Here is a 16,118-nt window from a genome sequence, read left to right on the forward strand (position 1 = left end):
GAAGGAAGGGGAGGAAATAACCCGGCTTCTCCCCTCCTCTCATTTCCCAGTGTTCCATCGCTGGCTCTGTTTGGCGAGGTCTGTAAGGGAGCCTGGGACAAGTAGCTCCCAGGGATGCAAAACCCAAGATTGAGGATGGTAGAAAATAGATCTGAGAGCAAACAGACAAAAGACCAGCATACATAGCTTAAAATAAAATACATAAATAGCATGATGGTATATGCAGTGTTCTAAATTTATCACATCATTTTTATAGGGATAAAACCTGGATAAAATGAATATTGAGAGCAGGCTTGACCCACAAAATCAAGGATACAGCAGTAGTGCACAGAGGTAAGCAGCAGAAGACAGACGTGTTACAGGAGAAATGCACTCCCAGCTAAAGGAAAGACCTGTCACAAAACAGCAGCTACAAGGACAGGTGTGGGTGTGGGTCTTGTTCCGAGGTAACCAGGTCTGACCTGCTCTTCAGAGAGTGGGACGAGGGCAGGATTATGGGCTGCGTATTGCCCACGAGTAGGCTCAAAGACTCAGATTTCACAGCCTGAAGGGAACTTAGGTCTCCCATCTCAACTCATAACTGCTACAAAATAAGGAACCGAAAATCAGAGAAGTGAAGTGATAGGCGCAAGCAGCCCAAAGGACCACAAGCCTATTTTTTGTCATTTTGGGGTTTTGGGGGCATGATGGGGGAGGTGTTGAGGGACAGTTTAGCACCCATGCCTCCTCTTCCTGCTGTGTCACTGAGCAGCCCAGCAGAGAAGGTCTGATGAAAAACAAGGGGCCGCAGAAGCAATTGCTCCAGTATGACCTGCTTTGTAAACAATGCTAGGCACCTGGCATGTCTTATGAAGGAATTCACCAAAAAAATATATTTTCCTTAGAAACTCCTCTAGCCTCCAAAGTCTGGTTTTAATTGCTTTTGGCAAAATTTTGGAACCTTTAGTCTGTTCCAGGCCCTGGGCTAGATAGATGAATCTAGATGCAATAATGAATAAGCCATATACTTCTAGGAGTTCTAAGTCTCATAGGGAATCAGAAGTGGATAAAAATTATTATGATATGATCTGATAAATATAATAATATCTGTAGCACAGAAGAGGAAGTGAATAATTGTTGAGGGAGGGGAGCCCAGGGAGGTAGACAGAGAAGGCTTCACAAAGGTGACATCAGAGAAGGTGTAGAAGCAAGAATAGGAGCACTTCAGACCTCCAACTCCAACTTTAAAATAACAGCAGTAAGTCAACCTTCCCTGAAACACCACTGTTATTCCTCAAGGATTCACAAAGCAACAGTTCTTGCCCCCACTGACCTCTCATTACGTAATGGAAACCATACACATTCATATACCATTTATGAAAGTAAATGATAGATAAAATGACTCCACTGGCACCATCAGCCAGGACCAGCAGGGTCAGACTGACCTCCAGAGACTCTGTGTGCCGAAAAGTTGATGCTGCTGCCCACATGTAACTGAATGCCTTCAGTCAGATGCCTGTAAGGAAGTCCAGCAAAGTTCTGACTTTTCCTATAATAACACCTTTTATATGTTTTTGAAAATATCTAATAGCCACTTACTACCATAAAAGATTTTTTTTCATTATCTTGGTGCCTCTGCCTTGCTGGTGCCCAAACATGTGTCTGGCCTGCCTGTGGGAGATCCTGCCTGCCGAGGCAGCCCTCTTCCACTCCGAGACAGCCCAGGTGAGGCTGGCCTCAGCAAGTCCACATCTCTGTTCTCAACCAAGTGGACATAAAGCTGTTCGTTCAATTCCTCACATAGCACATGCGTTATGATTTAGTTCTTCATCCCTTTCTGTCGTTAAATACTCACCTTGCAACTCAGGAAGGCCATCTGAAGGCCCAGTGGTCTGGTTAACAAGAAAGAAAGGCTGATGTGAGAAGCGATTAGCAGCTCTTAGCAGTTCACAGCCGTAGGAAGACTGTGTTACAGTGAAGCATTTATAAGCACAGGCTTTTGAAACAGACATGGCTGGGTTCAACACTTGCTCTTTCACTTCACCATGTGATCTTGGGCAGGTTACTTTACACTGGCAAGACCAAGTTTTATCTTCTATAAAATGTGCTTAATAATAGCACCTGCCTCATGAGGTCATTCTTTCAACAAATATTTAATATGCTCCTACTCTGTGCCAGGCACTATGCTTGAAGAGGGAGATTCAGCAGTGAACAAACAAAAAATCCCTGCCCTAGAGCTTACACTCTAGTGGAAGAAGACAGACAACACAAATAAATAAATAGATTATATATTATGTTAGAAAGGAAAGGGGCATTGGGAGGGTTGTCGTCTTTGATGGAGTGACCAGAAGAGCCTGAGTGAGGCGGGGACTCGGTGGATGCAGGAGAGCAGCAGGTGGACATTTGAGGGGCAGCCTTCCAGCCAAAGGGAACAGCTGAGCAGAGGCCCTGAGGCCGGAGCAGGCCTAGCATTTTTTTTTTTTTTAACATTTTTATTGGAGGCCTAGCATATTTGAGGAACAGCGAGTCTGGCTGGAACCAACTGAGGGTGGGGACAGAGGACGGAAGTGAGGTCAGAGAGTACGAGAGCAGAGGAGTGGCATGTGCTGACTCATATTTGAAGAGGATCCCTGGGCTGCTGGGGTGAGAAGGGCTTAGGAGGGCAGGGATGGAAGCTGGGAAACCAGCTAGGAAACTCTCTCAGTGATCCAGGAGAGAAGTGAGCATGGTCCGTCCTCACCTTGGCGCCTGACCCCAGCCAGCTCTGGGTAAGGATGTGATTCCACACACACACATCTGGCAAGGGAAGAGCTCAGCTTTGTTCTCTTCTCTGCATCTTTCTCAGCCAGTCCGTCTAGTGCCCTCATCATCATCTTCCTTAATCATCCTGCTCTCAGTCTTCTTCCCCTCGTCTTCTCTCTCTCCCTCCTCCTCACTCTGCTGTCTGCCTTTTTTCACGCTTATGAATGGTCTGTTTTTCCAGGGCACAATTTGGGGGGCATTGTTCTGGGTCTTGGGGAGAGAGCAGTGTGCCTCTTGGCCTGTGGGTTCCATGGGGCACATGAGAAGGATAAGGGAACAAAGATGGGGTGATAGGCACTTAAGGTGCCCAAAGAGACAGCTCTGCCATGAAGGTTATACCAATGCCACAGGCAGAGCTTTTGTTGCCTGGTCAGAGTTCAGCCAGGAGAAAAGAAGCTTCTGAGTGTTTTAGGTAATTCCTAAAATGCCGATAATTCAGGGAGTTAGAGGCTGACACCACCATTGGATAGACCAAGAGAGCAAAGATCAAAATGCCATTTTCAGGAAATCAGGAAGTATGGGGATTATAGGGAAACCACCACCAATAACCTCACAGCCTTCAGCACCAAAGCAAGTGATTCTCAGAAGGAACTTCATTGATACTAACCACCAACTTGGTGTCACAATACTAGGTAGGTCGTCACCGTGGGCAGGAGGGGTTTTCCCAGAAGCCATTTCGATGGTGGGACTAATAGCCATGACTTAACTATACATAGAATTGTCTGAAAATTACATATCCCACTAAAGCCAAGCTCAATGTGTCCCCAACTCAACTTCCTCTTAGTCAGAGCCTCAGGTTGCCCATGGCTACTCTAATCCCCCCGATAAGGTGACAGAAGGAAAGTCAGAGTGGATAGAGACAGGGCCTTTAATTGTGATTTAAAATATCTTATTTTTGCTAATTTTATAAAAGCATATGACCCTGTGCACATGTTGCTAAGGATCCTCCCAGGGCCCTGGAAGGTGTGCCGCAAGTGACACTCCCAAAGCTTCAGCTTCTCATGGAAAATCTGCCTCTGCCTAGAACAGAAGGAATTTACCTTCACTGGCCAGAGAGCTGACCATAGGAAGGGGCTTCAGACCAGTGTGAAGGATTTCCTTGGGTGTTGTTTGTAGCAGTGATGTTTTATTCAGCTTGAGCGTTGCTAATAACACTACTAGATGATTTATTAAATTAATACAAATTTGAATTAGTAGATAATGAGCCACTTTATGTAGCCTTTATACTCAGACCTCTGAATCACTCCCTTTTTGTCAACAGGCCCCTAGCTTGCCCATTCAACAAAAATTTATAGAGGGCTTCCTCTGTGCAGGCGCTGTGCTAAGCTCACCATGATGAGGAAAGTAAACATGAGGCCCCTGCCTTTATGAGGCCCTCAGGGGAAGAGACAAATAATCAAATAATCATACAAGTCTCTAATTACAGGACTAAAGAGGAAACGTTCAGGGTCCTACTGAGAGTGTAGGTTGAGGAAGCCTAGTCTAGTGGAGGTGACAGGGAAGACTGAAGGATTCCTTCTTTCAACAGTTATTTTCCGGTGCCTACTCTTTGCACACACAGTGCTAGGGTCCCGGATAATGGTGAGCAAAAACTGCAGCATCTCTGCCCCCCTAGAGCTCTCTCCTGGAGGAGGCATTTTTACAGAATCAGATTGTATCTATCTGTAAATGACCACCTGATGATGGCCTCCACGAAGGGGTGATGCAGGTGAATACGTGGGCATGTGTGCTGAGGGTCGGTGCAGTAGGACAGGCTTTTTGAAGGGGCCACAGTGCACTGAGAACCAGAGGCAGAGTTAACTGATGGGTGAGAAGGGCTTAAGGTGGAAGGTGGAAGGGCTTAAGGACAGTCTTCTAGGCAAAAGGAAGTGCAGGAGAAAAGGCCCAGGGACAGGAGGACATAGGGAAAGAAAAACACAAAAAGAGGCCAGCATGGCTAGGGCACCTCCAGGGGAGGGCAGGAGAGAGTATGCCTACATGTGGCTGGAAAGACAGGAACAGACCCATGTGCCTAACACAGCTGGGAGCCAACAACAAAATAAATAAACAAACAAATAAAACCAAACAAAAACAAACATGTAGATACAGAGAACAGCAGAAGGGAAGAGGGGAAAGGGTTGGGGAAGATGAAATAGGTAAAGGGGATCAACGTATGGTGACAGATGGAAACTAAATCTTCGGTGGTGAGCACACTGTGGTGTATACAGAAGTAAAAAATAATGTTGTACATGTGAAACTTATATAATGATATAAACCAATGTTACCTCAATAAAAAAAATTTTTAAACCTTAAAAATAAATAATGAATTAATAAATTAATCAAAAGAGGGGACTTCCCTGGTGGCGCAGTGGTTAACAATCTGCCTGCCAATGCAGGGGACACGGGATCGAGCCCTGGTCCGGGAAGATCCCACACGCCACGGAGCAACTAAGCCCATGAGCCACAACTACTGAGCCTGCGCTCTAGAGCCTGTGAGCCACAACTGCTGAGCCTGTGCTCTAGAGCCTGTGCGCCACAACTACTGAACCTGTGCTCTAGAGCCTGTGAGCCACAACTACTGAGCCTGTGCTCTAGAGCCTGTGAGCCACAACTACTGAACCTGTGCTCTAGAGCCTGTGAGCCACAACTACTGAGCCTGTGCTCTAGAGCCTGTGAGCCACAACTACTGAAGCCTGAGCGCCTAGAGCCCATGCTCAGCAACAAGAGAAGCCACCCCAGTGAGAAACCCGCGCACCACAACGAAGAGTAGCCCCCGCTCGCTGCAACTACAGAAAGCCCACTCACAGCAATGAAGACCCAATGCAGCCAAAAAAAATTAAAAATAAAAATTAATTAATTAATTAAAAAAAATTATCAGAAGATTCTGAGGAATGGAGAGACATGGCCCAATTGGCACTTACAAGGATCTCCCTGGCTGCAGCGAGAATATTGGATTACGAGGGATGCTTTGGCAGTAGCTGCATCTTAATTACGTCCCCCTTTCTCACTTTCCTTTCCAGTAGCAGTGGAGATTTAAATAAATGCAGGCCTGATACGCAGTTAAAAGCTCCCCAACAATGAAGGGCTGTGTAGCCTGGAGAAGAGTACACTGCCTTCAGTCAGGCACATTAGATCTCCCCTCCACCTCCAGTCGGCTGGTGGCACTGGACAAGTCACTCACCCTCTCTGAAACCCACTCTCCACCTAGTCTATAAAGTGGAAGAACAATGCCTACTCCACCAAGTTGCATGAGTAATAGAAAAAGTGTCTACAAGTTACCTGGCATTTGGCAGAACTCAGGACATACCAGCTGTTATTAGAAGTAATTGCAAGATGGTCAAGCTAGTCAGAGGAAGATTTCTAACCAAAAGTTATACTAGTGAAAGCCCTGGGAATAGATTACAATCTCTCCTGTTGAAAATATATAAATATATGCAATATTATACATTTACTTAAATGCTACATTTTTAATAGAGGGCTGTCTAATAAAATCTTCCTAATACTGGTATGTTAAAACAAGTCTATATTACTTATGCAGTTAAAATATATGTCTATACAGTAAAGTTTAAAAGCTTCTCAGTAAATTATATTGTACATGAATTGACTTATCTCTGGTCTTTTCCTGTATGCAGTTGTTTTCTAGAGAAACTGAGCTCATTTGTTAGCCTGTCCATCCCCCAGACTGAACAACATTAGCTTCTCAAGAAAGATTTTATTTATGTTTCTCCAGAGCCTGCTAGAGAGCCTAGCACTCAGTAGTAGGTGCTCAGTAAATACTTGCAGAATGGAAAAATAAAGAATTAATAAATTTAACTTATGAGTCTGGCAACAATATCTTATGAACCAAAATCAAGATACCTTTGGGGCTTCCCTGGTGGCGCAGTGGTTGAGGGTCTGCCTGCCAATGCAGGGGACACGGGTTCGAGCCCTGGTCTGGGAGGATCCCACATGCCGCGGAGCGGCTGGGCCCGTGAGCCACAATTACTGAGCCTGCGCGTCTGGAGCCTGTGCTCCGCAACAAGAGAGGCCGCGATAGTGAGAGGCCCGCGCACCGTGATGAAGAGTGGCCCCCGCTTGTCACAACTAGAGAAAGCCCTCGCACAGAAACAAAGACCCAACACAGCCATAAAGAAAGAAAGAAAGAAAGAAAGAATCCTGGTCAAAAAAGGTGATGATTTACTTTAAAAGAAAACAAAAAAAAAAGATACATTTGTCTGGTCTACACAATTTGAGTGTCTTAGAGAGAACTTGGCATGGAATATTTGATATCCAAACTGTCCTGGAAATTTCAGGATGTATTATGTGATCAGATATACCTCAAATAGCTGCATCTGTTTTAACTGAGCTACAACAAGTAGCTATAACAAGTTCCACTGTGAGCCTGTGTTCTACTTTTTTTTCAGCATAAAAATTGTTCCAAGTCCTTTGTTCATAGTAGAAGGAACAATCTAGAAGATTTTAAAGGATGTCTGTTTAACCATTAACACAAGGACTCAGGATCTGCTTTTCTCTTACCTTGCTCACTATAATTAATTAGTTGCCCTGATCAGAACATTTCTGTCACACACACAAAAAAAAGCAAGTGAAACAGCGATACATTTGGTTTGCTAAGCACAGCTGAAGCTAGCTCAACAGAGTGTCAATTCAAAAGAGGGAAATAAAATATGCAGCAAAGCAGGGAGACAGGGAACAAAGAATCCAGTATAACAATTAACAGGAGAGCTAAACCAACATTCAGAACACCATCAGGAAGGTAAAAAGCCTCAAGTGTCTAGAAAAGAGATAAACTGGAGGGGAAATGCTGAAAGGACCTGGAAGGAACAATTTAAATCAATGAAGAAATTTAGGACTTTGTTTTAAAGGAGTATTTTTTAAAGTCAGATTTATTGAAGTATAATTTGTATACAATAAAATTCACCCTCTTAGTGTATAGTTCTGTGAGTTTTAAACCTCACATACAGTTGTGTAGTTACCATCACAATCAAGATATAGAACAGTTTCCCCTTTTTAATCGACTGCTGCCTCACCCTTAGCTCCTAGCAACCACTATCCTGTGTTCTGCCCCTCTAGTTGTGCCTGCTTTAAAGGAGTTTAATAACAGAACTTAAAATGGGGGGGGGGGAAGGGAACTGAGATTTTATTTTTCCCTACACCCACTCATTTTCTATACCCTTCAATAGGTGAACTTATATTTATTTAGTATCTATTATTTGCCAAAGATTTTACATACGTCATCTTTCATTTTTACAGCTTGTCCATGAAGGAAGTTATCCCCATTTCCCAGATGGGAGGTTAGAGTCAAAGTGGTGCCAAGCTGGAAAAAAAAAAAAAGAGGTGCCAAGCTAGTAAGAGGCAGAGCCAAGATTCAAAATCAAAGTTGACCAAAAAATGACACCATGGCTTATCTCTGGGTGTTAGATTATAGCTGATTTGAACTTTCTTCTTTGCACATTGTTTGTATTATCAAAGTTTTCAACAATGAGCTTATTTATTATTTTCGTAACCAGTACATATACTTTCATAAGTGTATGTGTGTGTGTGTGTGTGTATGTGTGTGTGTGTGTGTATATATATATATATATATATATATACACACACACACACACACATACTATATAAACACATACATACAGGGTCTGATTCTCTTTGCTGAGCAAAAAGGGGAAAGGTAGGAATAACAGTTTAAAAGAGGGTAAATGAAAGTCTCCACTTAACAACTGGCACTCAGAACTGAGAACCCAGAATCAAATTTACCAAAAGAACCAGAGCACAGATTTGCTCTGCCTCTAGATCTTATCAGAGTCTAACTTCTCTACCTTTAAAAAGTTCTGTAGAACAAACGCTCTCCCAAAGTGCTGAAGATAAGCCCTGGAGGCCTGTAAAAACCCATTAGGCTACTCAGACAAAAGACAATCCTCCTAAGCATCTTGCTGCTTCATCTCCACAAGACCCGGTAGGAACAGGCTAACCATCCTGGTCAAGTGAGTGCACAGCAACATTTCACCACTCCTGGAGAGGCAGGAAAGTGAATAACTTAAGGCCAAGGCTAAAGGAAACACAGAGCACCTTTTATTGTGGAGGAGGGGAATTATATTTTAATATGTCTATGTTGGGAGAATATTACGCATCACAGCACTGCAGGGAGACTCATGAGGGCATCCTCTGGCCTTTAGGCAGAATCCAATTATTGCTTGTTTCAAAAATATTTGAGGGATCTTACAAAAACATATAAAGTACAAGATTTTTTTAAAAATAGATTGGGTACCGGAACTAGGTACCCAAATGGAAAAACAATGGACCTTGACCCCCTACCTCACGTGATACACAGTTAATTCAAGAGGGAATCACAGCCCTAAATGTAAAAGTGAAAACTCTAAAGCTTCTGGAAAAAGATAGAGGAGAATATCTTCACAACTTGGAATAGCAAAGTTTTCTTAGACAGAATAAGCAATAACCATTGAAAAATTGATAAATTAGATTATACCAAAATTTTGAACTTTTGCTCATAAAAAGACAGTGTTAATGAAATACAAAAGAAATATATCATAGACTAATATGAAATATTTGCAAGACATATATCTGACAAAGAATTAGTATCTAAAATATGTAAAGAACTCCTACACCTCAAAAATTTGAAAAACCAAACAACTCAATTTGGATTGACTTAAATAGACATGTCACAATGGAAGATACATTAATGGCCTATAAGCCATTTAAAAGATACTCAGTATCATTAATTATTAGGGAAATACAAGTTAAAGCCACAGTGAGATATTACTACTTGCATGAATAGCTAAAATAAATAATAATTTGAAAAAAGCAGACTGACAATACTAAGTGTTGGGAGAACATAGAACAACATGAACTCTCATACAGTGGTGATGGTATAATCACTTTGGGAAAAGGATTGACAGTTTCCTATGACATTAAACATGCATCTACCCTATGACCCAGCAATTCCACTCCTAGGTATGTAGCCAACAGTTGTGAAAGCATTTCCCCAAAGAGACTTAAAAACATTCACAGCAGCTATAATTGTTAAGCAAACTGAGGTGTATTCATACAATGGAATATTAATCAGCATTATAAAGAAACAAATTCTGGAACACATAATAATGTGGATGAATCTTTAAACATTATGCTGAGTGAACAAAAGATTTATATAAGAGTACTTACTGTGTGATTCCATTTATATGAATTTCTAAAACAGGTAAAACTAATCTACGTTGGAAAAAAAAATCAGAACAGTATTTGCCTCTGAAGTTGTGAGGATGAAAGAAGAAACATGAGGGAATTTGCTGGACTGATGGGAATATTCTGTATCTTGATCAGGATTTGTGTTACACAAATGTATCCACTTGTCAAAAATCATTGAATCGTATACTTGAGGTATGTGCACTTTGTTGTATGTAAATTTTACCTCACTGGAAAAAAATATATTTATAACCAAATATTGAACTTTGGTTAATGCTATGCATACTAAAATGTATAGAGGTAAAGTGTATAGATGTTTGCAATTTACTTTGAAACACATCAAAGAGTAATTGAAAAGGGGGATGGATATATGGAAAGACATGTGATAAAGCAAGTACAGTAAAAGGTTAATCATGGAATCCAGATGGTGGGTATATGGGTGTTAACTTTAAAATTCTTTCATCTTTTCTAGATATTCAAAAAAATTATAATGAAATGTTGGAAAAAATAAGTTAGAATTAGGAGAAAAGAAAAATAAAGGTCAGCAAAAAAGATGAAACTGAAGTTAGAACCTTATAAAGAAGTACATATCTGTCTTAGAGTTTCCTAAGAGCCAAAGCAAAAGGGGAGAGGGGGTGATGTGCAAGAGAGGAAGAGGAAGAGTTATAAGGGAAGGAGGAAAAGAGAGAGAGATCTTAGTTACATAATTAGCAATGCCCATATGATTGAAAAAAATTGTTCTAGTAAAGCACCATTTTCCTGATACAGACAAGTTTTCATGAAGAAGGCACTGTGCAATGTGTGCATGTGGTTCTATTAATTAGGATAAGGACTTGGAACAGAGACTTTACTTTTTTTTTTTTTAATTGAGTTTTGAACTTTATTTATTTATTTATTTTTGGCCTTGTTGGGTCTTCGTTGCTGCGCGCGGGCTTTCTCTAGTTGCGGCGAGCGGGGGCTACTCTTCGTTGTGGTGGCGCGGGCTTCTCCTTGCGGTGGCTTCTCTTGTTGTGGAGCACGGGCTCTAGCCGTGCGGGCTTCAACAGTTGTGGCTTGAGGGCTCTAGAGCACAGGCTCAGTAGTTGTGGCACATGGGCTTAGTTGCTCCGTGCCATGTGGGATCTTCCTGGACCAGAGCTTGAAGCCTTGTGCCCTGCATTGGCAGGCGGATGCTTAACCACTGCGCCACCAGGGAAGTCCCGAGACTTTACTTCTTAAACAAGCAAAAACTTCATTCGTCTCTCGTATAATAGGCTACAGGTAGTGCTCTGGGGCAGTATGGCTGCATTGTTCAAAGGAAAATAGGTGATTGGAGCTCCAAAATTCTACAACATAGAAAAAGGCTGCAATTATCTTATCCAAGAAAAAAATTGAGTACAAAGATAGACTCTTGAAAATCTCTAAGAAATATTCTATCACTTATCTTATTAATCTACTCGAGTGTATCTTGCTGAATCCATTCCTCTCTGAACCATATGCTACATACTAGAGTGTATGTAGCTACATACTAGAATGACAATACTAGCTTTCTTATTCCATACTTCAACAATTCTAAGATGCATAATTTTTTCCCACATTTTGACCTCTCTGAAATTGTCATGGCTCTTACAATCAGTGGCATGTCATAATTGGTGGATTTTTTTCTTTCTTAATAGTACATAAATAATGGTGTTTCTTAAAAGCAATGGCATGTTACATTTAATAAAACACAGTTATTCAGTGCTTCATGGTTCAAAGTATTTTCATCCTATTTGAGCCTCGCAACATCATATTTTGGTGAGATGGGTAGTTATTCCCATGCCAAATATAGACATTGAGATTCAGAGAGTTTAAATGACCTCTCCAAGGTCCTCAGCTAGACTGTGATGAAGCCATAACAATCATCCGAGCTCTCTAAATTTGAAAAGTCCTGCTTTCTCCCAATATTACACAAAATATTTAGAGAATGAAATCTCCATGGAAACAGGAATTTTGTTTTATTCACTACTATAGCACCAGAGCATAGAACATTACTTGGCACATAGCAGATATTCAAATATTTATTGAATGAATTAATATTACAGAAGGGAACGAGAGGACAGAAGGGAAAGAGCCCATGGACTGAGGTGGGCTGGGAAGTTTATACAGAGGGTGGCTAGCCTGCCATTTTTTCTCTGCTTTGATGAGCCTCTCATTAATCACTCAAATAGCACTTACTCCATGATGCCTTAAGCTAAATATGTTCACTCCCTAATGACTTGAGAGGCACCCTAGTATAGTGCAAAGCATACTGATTTTTGCATGAGAAGACCTGGTTTTAAATCCCTTCTGATTTTAACCACCTATTAGCAAAAAACTTTGGGATAAATTACTTAGCTTCAGTTTTCTCACCTACACAATTGGGAATAATAAAACCTACTGGATTGCATCATTGTGAAACTTAAACAAGACCAGATATGTGAATGTATCTGACACATAGTAGGAGCTCAATAATATTAATTCCTTTCTCTTTCCTACACCATGCTACACTTGATCTTGGTAAACACTTCCATTTTTGTACTTCACATTTTTCTTCACATGATTATGGGTTTCTAAAAGAACCCCACTTGGTTGATATCCACCTCTCCAGAACCCAAGAGAGTGCCAGGCTCATTCTAAATGCCCTTAAGTATTTTCAGAGTTTATTCATTCATTTATTTAATCCATAAATATTTATTGTGTGCCTGTTATGTGCCAGGCTCTTTTCTAATTGCTGACGCTCCACCAGTGAATGGAACTAATGAAAATCCCTACCCCCTTGGAGGCAGATGGACAGTACATGAACAAATAATGTATGGTGATAAGTACTATGGAGAAAAATAAATAAAGCAGATAGGATAGGGGGTGGCCAGGGTTGACTTGTTGTAATATTAATATTAATATGAATGTTAAAGAAAAGCCTTACTGACCATTGTCCTTGTCCCCACGGTGAGTCACAGCTGCCCCCTCCCCCCTCTGCAGGAGACCCTCCAACACTAGCAGAATCACCCAGTCCGGAGGATGCAGGGAAGATGCTGAATGAGACAGTGGTAGTGAACAACCCCATACAGCTGGAGTGTAAGGCAACTGGAAATCCCTTGCCTGCTGTTACATGATACAAAGATAATCGTCCACTATTATGTTCCAGTAGCGTGACTTTCTTGAACAGAGGACAGATCATCAATACTGAAAGCACCCAGATCACAGATGCTGGCATGTATAAATGTGTGGCCATCAACTCAGCTGGAGCTACAGAGTTATTTTATAGTCTAGGTCCATGGTTAGTGCTACTTCTCCTAGATTCCTCCTGAGGTAAAGAAGCATTCAAAATGATTAAGTGCATCTATAAAATTCTACTGTGAATATTTAACGATGTGTTATTGTCATCTTTATTTAAGGTTACAGTGTTCTAAAACTGATAAGCGTTTATATTTTCTGATTCCTATTAAATGCTCTATTTTCAAAAAAAAAAAAAAAAAGAAAGAAAAGCCTTACTCAGTTGGTGACATTTGAGCAGAGACTTCAAGTAAATAAGGGAAATGCCATGCAGATATCTGGGTTAAATTTGAAGAGCAACATAAATATTTGTAGTAAAAGTAAATAGAAAAAAGTAGAACATTCCAGAATGTGAGAACATTTGACCAAAAACCTGATAGACTTAAGTAGAAGGCCTGTTTGGGCAATATAAAATGAACCAGTCCAACTGGAGTATCAGGACCTTGAATACCAAGAAAAGAATTTGTATTTTATCTTATAGACAATGGTGAACTACTGGAGCCTTTTATCCTAGAGGGTGTGACAAGATCCAAACATCACTACAGGAAGCTTGATCTGGTAGAGCAACCCATGCAGGAAATATTAAAGGGAAAGGATAGCCATAGACATCTTGAGTTTGACATCACGGTGGGTTTTCAAAAAGAACATGCTCAGCGAACAGTCAAAAATACAGGCCTGGAGTTGAGAGGTGAAGGCTTGAGATTTGAGGGGTGTAGCGCATCCAAAACCCGACAGCTGATTGTAATCATCTTCCAAGAGTCAAAGACTCTGTTTGCCAGCAACAAACAGATCTTGTTAGAATTTTACTTCTAGCCTGAAAACTGGTAGAACATTCCTCTTTGGAATTTTCCAAACTTAGGCCAAGACTAGAGAATCGAAGTCAGCAGAAATGAGAATGATACGCAGGACCTGACAGGGAGACACGCCAGAAAATTAAGTAGGAAAAAACCCTGAAAGGTGGGGCACAACGTGCCTTGGGAAGCTCAGACTCTTGAGAAATCTGGAAGAACATATATCATGCCAGATGCTTCAGCCTTATGGGAGGGCTTTTGTTTAAAAGTGTGCTCTGTGAAATGATTTAGATACCCTTCAAAAAGCAACATGCCAGTGATTCATCCTGTCTGAAAAAACATACAACCCCTCACATTTGACTTTTCAATCTCACACTGATTGGAAATAACAAAAGTGATCTCTTTGCCATTTGGAGTAATTTCTCATTCACCCACCACCAAGAAGGAAGGAGGTCTCTGAAAACCGAACAGTGGGGTTTGTAAAGTTTGGGGAGAAAAGTTGCAGGAGACAGTTGCAGCTTTATATAAGGTTCTTTTTTTTTTTTTTTATAAATTTATTTATTTATTTATCTACTTATTGGAGGCGTTGGGTTTTCGTTGCGGTGCGTGGGCTTCTCATTGCAGTGGCTTCTCTTGTTGCAGAGCATGGGCTCTAGGTGCACGGGCTTCAGTAGTTGTGGCTCACAGGCTCTAGAGTGCAGGCTCAGTAGTTGTGGCGCATGGGCTTAGCTGCTCTGCGGTATGTGGGATCTTCCCAGACCAGGGCTTGAACCCGAGTCCCCTGCATTGGCAGGCGGATTCCCAACCACTGCGCCACCAGGGAAGTCCCTATATAAGGTTCTTGAGTCCCACTGATATGCTTGTGGCTATGTGACAGTGGAATCTACCGCTGAGAAAAAGGAAAATGAAACATTATTGAAATAAACTTGGTTCTCATCCACAAAAGCAAAGGGCTGCCATTTTGTCTGGAATCCTAATCAGGTGTCGTATATGCCTATAATTAGTCACTGGCTCCTGGAAAGGAAAGAGACTAAAGGGATGCAAAAGAGAGGTCTTCCTTTCCTTGAAATGTATTTTCTTAAATGTATTTTCTTAAATCTTTAAATATGTTGCTTACATAACCCCCAAAAGAATTTTTTTTAACTATGTAACTCCTCACATATTTTAAGTTGTCATCTAAAATTTTTCATCAGAGGATAAGATGATGATAGATTGCAATTGGGATAAATATTTCATGACACTATTTGATAAAATAGGCTTTAACTTCCCAACGAATAAAATACCCCAAATCTTAAAGAGATCATGTAAAAATTTTATAAATCAGTTTTATCCGAATCCAAAAAATTTGCTTGTCTTGCAAGACATTCCAGTTAACTTTAAAAGAATCAGCATCACTAATGTATACTGTTCAGCTGTTCCAAATCCAGAGCTTCCCCACAAAGGCCAGTTATTCTACTTCTAATGCCAAACTTCACTCGTAACAGAAATATGAGTAAGATAGGCAAAGAAGGGAAGCCCCATGCATGTAAGGAAACTTGATTAATAATAAACGAAGGTGTCATCACCAAACCAATATTTCTTTCTTGAATTTTACTTCTACATGCGTCTACAAAAAATAAGAACATTTTCCTACACAGCCAAAATAGCACTGTCGCACCTAACAAAAATAGCAAGTCCATATTAAAATTTCTCACATGTCCCCCAAATGCCCTTTATGGGATGGTTTATTCAATCCAGGATTTAACCCTGGGCCATATATTGCATCTGGTTGTTATATACCTTAAGTCTCTTTTAATCTAGAACATGCATTCTACACAGGGATGATGTCACCAAGGGAGTGAAAACTGGTTCTTGGGAGATGAAAAAAATCTTACTCTTTTTATGTACAAAGCACAGATATACATATAGTACATAAACATATACAGAGTATGCCTGTAATATTGGATTTTCATGTTGGGGGGACAATTAGGAAAAAAATGTCTATAAAGGCCCTCAGGGGGCAGGGGGATGAGCAATAATGAAAAAAAAAGGTTGAGAAATACTGATCTAGAACAATCCCTCTTTCATGATACCAATGGATTCCTAAATCAATATTTCAGC

General features: G+C 40.9%; 1 long non-coding RNA gene across 1 annotated transcript in view; it reads left to right on the forward strand.

Moving 5' to 3' along the window:
* Positions 1–13,103, forward strand: part of LOC133096859 (uncharacterized) — a 50,091-nt gene extending 36,988 nt beyond the window's left edge. Inside the window, exons 5-6 of the long non-coding RNA XR_009701865.1 lie at positions 9,971–10,149; positions 12,934–13,103. This is a non-coding gene — a long non-coding RNA (uncharacterized LOC133096859). The remainder of the gene's footprint in view (positions 1–9,970; positions 10,150–12,933) is intronic.
* The last annotated feature ends 3,015 nt before the right edge of the window (positions 13,104–16,118 follow it).

The sequence above is a fragment of the Eubalaena glacialis genome, chromosome 8, assembly GCF_028564815.1.
Source record: "Eubalaena glacialis isolate mEubGla1 chromosome 8, mEubGla1.1.hap2.+ XY, whole genome shotgun sequence".
NCBI lineage: Eukaryota > Metazoa > Chordata > Mammalia > Artiodactyla > Balaenidae > Eubalaena > Eubalaena glacialis.